Raw genomic sequence first — 6,082 nt, 5'->3', positions numbered from 1 at the left:
GTCCGTCTAGTAAAAGTTGGGTGGGGGTGTGCTCGGTCAAAATAGTGATGGGATGCAGTCCGGTAATGTATGAAAAGTACTGGACTGCCCAGAAAACTGCTAGCAGGTGCCTCTCACAGGCTGAGAATCCCTGCTCCACAGCATCTAAAATTCAGGAGGCATAAGCCACGGGTCTTAGATGGTCATGCCGTTCCTGCAGGAGCACGGCTGAAAGGGTGCGGTTTGTGGTCGCTACCTCTATTGCGTAAGGGGAAAGCGGGTCGGGAACTTGTAGTGCGGGGGCAGCTATGAGCGCCTGTTTTAATGATTCCACAGCATCCGTATGCTGCGGAAGCCACTCCCAGGGGGCTCCTTTCTTTAAGAGCTCTGAGAGGGGCGCTGTCTTGCTGGCGAAACCGTCGATGTGGTTTCGGCAGTAGCCAACCAGTCCTAAAAACGACCGGAGGGCTGAAACATTTTGGGGAAGGGGCAATTTAGCGATCGAGTCAATTCTTTTGTGCTCGATCTCGCGTTTGCCGTGTGTGATGATAGTACCCAAATATATCACCTACTCTTCCAATATCTGGGCCTTTTTGGGGTTGACTTTACAGCCAATGGAATGTAGTAATTCCAGGAGTTCGGACAGAAGCTCAATGTGCTCTTCCTTTGTGTCTGTCTGCAGTAGTAGATCGTCTACATACTGTACCAGACATTTGGGGCGAGAAAATATCGCTAGTCCATTTGCCAGCTGTCGGTGGAAAATGGAGGGGGAGTAGTGGAAGCCTTGTGGCAGGCATGTCCACGTGTATTGCTGCGCTTGGAAAGTGAAGGCAAATTTGCACTGGCACGCCTTTGCCAATGGAATGGACCAGAATCCATTACTGACGTCCAAAACCGTGAAATATCGGGCATGGAGTCCCTGTTTGAGCATGGTCTCGGGACTTGTTGCAATGGTGGGGGCTGCTACGGGGGTGACTTTATTGAGTTCCCGATAATCGATGGTCAAGCGCCATGATCCGTCGGGCTTCCTTACTGGCCTAATCGGGGCATTATTAGTTGAGGCTACCGATCTTAGGACGCCCTGCTCTAATAAACTTTCTATAACCTTTAGGATTTCTCCCTCTGCTTCTAGGGGAAATCCGTACTGCTTTTGGGGTCTAGGGTCCGGTCCTGTTATTTGTACGGAACCGGTCATCCGTCCACAGTCGTGTTTGTGGGTCGCGAATGATGCCCTGTTTTTTGTTTTTTTGCAGGGCTGCCCTAACCTGTCGGTCCGTGCTGAGTGTGGTGGGGTTGAACCAAAACTCGCCTACTGTGCTAATTTTGTTCATATAATCCCCTATATTAAGCGTTGCGGGGGCTCTAGCAGATTTCGCCATCTTCCAGACACACTGGTTGACTGGATCGAAAGAGAGGTGGTGAGAATTCATGAAGTCGATCCCCAAAATGTGCTCTGCTGTTGGGGGCAGGTCGACTAACACTACGGGGTGTTTTGTATTAATGGTTCCGATTTGGATGGGTACAGGGGTTGTGATGTGTCCCTGCTGTGAGTGGCCTGTGAAGCTGCTGAGGGTGATAGTGGCTGTGGTGGGCCACGTGTCCTTCCCAAGGGTGGAGGAATTTAAGGTTGTGCGGGACCCTCTTGTATCCCAGAGAAGCTCGATTGGCTGTCCCCTGACTTTCGCTGCGACTACGGGTCGTCCTGACCTAGCCAAAGGGTATCGCAGACCCAACTGGGGGAGCCTGTACACCGTCAGTCTGTTCCGGTCAAGTCTGTCTGGTCGGACTGGGCGCTAACGCTATGTATGGGCTCTGCCTTTTTCTTATTGAGAGTGCCTGTCTGTTGGGCTCTCTGTGGTTTTTTAGGGGCCTTGCATTCTTTGGCAAAATGTCCCAACTGTCCGCAATTATAGCATTCTGGCGGACTTGCTGGGGGGCTGCTCTTTCCCTCGTTTACCCAGGCAGCGTTGTGAAGAGTGGTTCTTACTGCCTGCACGTCTGCGGCGGCTTGTTTTTCCTCGGGGGTTCTAGCTGCGGGTTTACTGTGAGCCGCTTGTTCCCAAACGCGGGACAATCGTTTGACCACCCACTTCTCATTATGAGCCTCCTCCGAGGGGTCATAATTACTACAGGCATTCTGTCCTGCTTCCGTGGCATGGGAGATAAGGGTGCGGGTCCATTTGGCCATATTGTCTGCGGACAAATGGGCGCGGTCTACGTTTCCGAAAACGGCCTCAAAGTGAATCCACAAGCGTCCTGCGAACGCTGTGGGGTGTTCAGACTTTTTCTGTCTGCACTTATTTAGGCCATCTACGGGTCGCCCCGGTTATACCTGATCGCATCCAGGATCGCGGTATGCATTTCTGCAAGGGTGCCTCCTCCTACATTCTGTGGGTCGGGAAGGGCTGCTGCGACCGATGGGTCTAAGCTGAGGACCATGAGCTTTACCTGCTCTTTCTCATCCAGGCCGTACAAGGTCGCCTGGTGTTTGACGGTGGCAAAGAAATGGTGTGGGTCTGAAGCGGGGAGGAACGGTGTGATTTTAGCACACGCGTCCCGTAATTGGGTCACTGTGAGGGGGGTGGAATATAAGACTTCCGCCTCGTCTGCTGTGGCTGTGCGGTGGGTGGTTACAGGGTTCATGGGAGCCTGTATTATCTGCTGTGTGGGGGGTGGGGGTGCTTTCCTCCTTTGGGGCTTTCCCCGCGCACATGTTCCCTGAACGTATCTCTACGCTGTCTCTTGCAGTTCTTCCCAATCAGGGCTGTCTTCCTGTTCTAAACTTTCCCCAAAGATGTCTTGGAATCCCTTTTGGACAGAAAGCATTGATTGCAGGTCTGCAATTTGCTTTCGGCACTTTGCATGGTCGAAGGTACTCTGCCTTTGTTCTGTGGTTGCAGCGTGGAGCGCTTTCAAGGCTGCCTTGAGATCACTACATTGCTTCTGTAGCGTCTCCACCTGCTTCTCTGTCTCTTTCTTAACCAGGACTGCACGCTGCGTGTCCTGATAAGCCTTCTCATACTGGGAAAACTGCTTAAATGCGCCAGACAAGACTGGTGACCCCGTTTAGCGTCAGCCACCTCTTCGTCCTTGGCTTCTTTTTTTTTATTAAATATTTTATTGAAAATTTTTGGTCAACCAACACAGTACATTGTGCATCCTTTACACAATATTATAACAACACAAATAACAATGACCTATTTTATAAACAAAAAATGAATAAATAATAAATAACAAAAATGAAAACTAGCCCTAATTGGCAACTGCCTTGTCACAAGTAACACTCTCCAAAAATATAATTTAACAGTCCAATATATAATTATCTGTAGCAACGACCTATACATACTATACAGTATATATTAACAACCCTGAGAGTCCTTCTGGTTCCTCCTCCCCCCCCCCCAACCCCTCCCCCCCCCCAACCCCTCCCCCCCCCCCCCCCCCCCCCCCCCGATCCTGGGCTGCTGCTGCCTTCTTTTTCCCATTCCGTCTATCTTTCTGCAAGGTATTCGACGAACGGTTGCCACCGCCTGGTGAACCCTTGAGCCGACCCCCTTAGGACGAACTTAATCCGCTCTAGCTTTATAAACCCCGCCATGTCATTTATCCAGGTCTCCACCCCCGGGGGCTTGGCTTCTTTCCACATTAGCAATATCCTGCGCCGGGCTACTAGGGACGCAAAGGCCAAAACATCGGCCTCTCTCGCCTCCTGCACTCCCGACTCTTGTGCAACCCCAAATATAGCTAACCCCCAGCTTGGTTCGACACGGACCCCTACTACTTTTGAAAGCACCTTTGTCACCCCCATCCAAAACCCCTGTAGTGCCGGGCATGACCAAAACATATGGGTATGATTCGCTGGGCTTCTCGAGCACCTCGCACACCTATCCTCCACCCCAAAAAATTTACTGAGCCGTGCTCCAGTCATATGTGCCCTGTGTAATACCTTAAACTGAATCAGGCTTAGCCTGGCACACGAGGACGACGAGTTTACCCTGCTTAGGGCATCTGCCCACAGCCCCTCCTCGATCTCCTCCCCCAGCTCTTCTTCCCATTTCCCTTTTAGTTCATCTACCATAGTCTCCCCTTCGTCCCTCATTTCCCTATATATATCTGACACCTTACCATCCCCCACCCATGTCTTTGAGCGTCCTTGGCTTCTAACTGCCTTGTCAATTCCAGGTTCTCTTTTTCCATCTCGCATACATCGACTTTACTCATTCGATGTATGCCTTCTATTTCTTTTCGGAGCGTCCTGACGACCTCCTCTGTGCCTCGCAATTGTGCCATGCAGGACACAATTGCCATCGGCTTGCGCGCTTTCGCTAAGCTTTTCTTATGAATTTCACTCATGTTCTCCCACCAAGTATGCCCTATACTTCCAGGACCTGAGTCGTCATTATTACAGAAACCGCTCCACACGGGCCACCCTTTGCCCTGTAGAAATTTCCGAATTTCTGCTTCCCAAAGGGGACACTGTCCCACTTTAATGCTGCTGATCGGTGCGACCGCAAATTCTTCGGGGTTCATGAGACGTTGCATTGCCTGCATGGCCATCTCTCTTATCTGCTTGCTACGTTCAAATTTGGAACAGGGGGCTAAGGTGGTGTCGTAGATGCGGGTACGGCTTGCGCTAATTTCCAAAAATACCGACTTCCGACAGTTTTGACGCAACAAAAATCTATCAGTTTTACCTTATAACCCTGTTAGTTACGCATGCATACACACACTTCCGAATTGTGAATTATTAACCAGAACCGCTTGAACACTTGTAGGTTTTTTTTGTTTTTGTTTCCGATTGGATTCTATTCAAATTTCTGGGGTTCTCCCGGAGTGGTTTTCCACTTCTATGTCGGGTCCCGGCGGAGTCGCCAATTATGTTGCTCTTTTTAGCCTTAGTTTATTAGCTCTGATTATGTCACCTTTGCTCACGAGTCGCCAGGTATCTTTCTGATACCGCCACATGGTTCAAGCTCGAGTTATGATTAATAAGTCAGCACACCGCTTAGTAAGATTGAAATCAACGGTCATTTATTATGTACAGCAATCAATACTTACACAATAATCCTACTATCTATATCAAAACCTACCACTACTGGCCAATACTTAACTTTAGGAGATGGCCCACCAGGTCAGCGAAACAAATGGTTTATCGAATTGGATCTGGCCTGCGGGATTCAAAAGGCTGATACGGATCGATGGCTAGGAATCTCTATCGGGTAGCGATCGCTGGAGTCAGACTTACTGTTTCTGGTCGATGTTCTTGCGAAGGTTGCGAGCAGGTGAAGAAGGGAGAGAGAGCGATCTGAACTTGGCCCCTCCATTTATAGGGCCCAGGGGCTTCCCGCCTCTCGGGGCGGCCCTTGACCCTGAGTCCCAAGTGATTGGACTTGTTCCCAATCACTGGGTTCGATATGCTCCAATAATGGGGCGATTCCTCGATCGGGGGGTGGTCGTTCACCTGTCTTTGTTTTGGCCACTGCAGGCGCCGAAAGGTCTGGTCCGGCATTCAATTGCTAATATGTTGCAATTGTACCCGGGGATAGCCGATTAAACTGCAGATGTCTGTGTTGATGTGCTGCTAATAGTCTTAGGTATCGATCTGGGCCGACTTCCCCAGGTCTGCAGCCGTCCGTTTGTGTCCTGTTGGCTGCTTTTCCCATCAGCCTTTTCGGTTCGCCTTTTTAAATTGGATTTGGCCAAATTAATAGGGAATCAGCCATTTTAGGTGGCTACAAGTCTAAAGTACTCTGATGTTGTCCTATTCGTCCTCACGCTAGCTTTTGGGGCCTGGTACAATTGTCTAACCCAGTGAACAAAGCCCTCCCCGAACCCAAACCGTCCGAGTACCTCCCACAAATAGTCCCACTCCACCCGGTCAAAGGCCTTCTCGGCAACCATTGCCACCACTGCCTCTAACTCTCTGCCCTCCGGGGGCATCATGATCACATTGAGTAGTCTTCTCAAGTTGGCTATCAGCTGTCTGCCTTTCACAAACCCTGTTTGGTCTTCCCCGATCACCTCCGGGACACAGTCCTCAATTCTAAGCGCCAAGACCTTAGCCAGGAGCTTGGGGTCGACGTTGATCAGGGAGATTGGTCTA

Source organism: Scyliorhinus torazame, chromosome 14, assembly GCF_047496885.1.
Source record: "Scyliorhinus torazame isolate Kashiwa2021f chromosome 14, sScyTor2.1, whole genome shotgun sequence".
NCBI classification, from domain to species: Eukaryota; Metazoa; Chordata; class Chondrichthyes; order Carcharhiniformes; family Scyliorhinidae; genus Scyliorhinus; species Scyliorhinus torazame.
The sequence above is the reverse complement of the archived record's forward strand: the minus strand, read 5'-3'. Positions refer to the sequence as shown.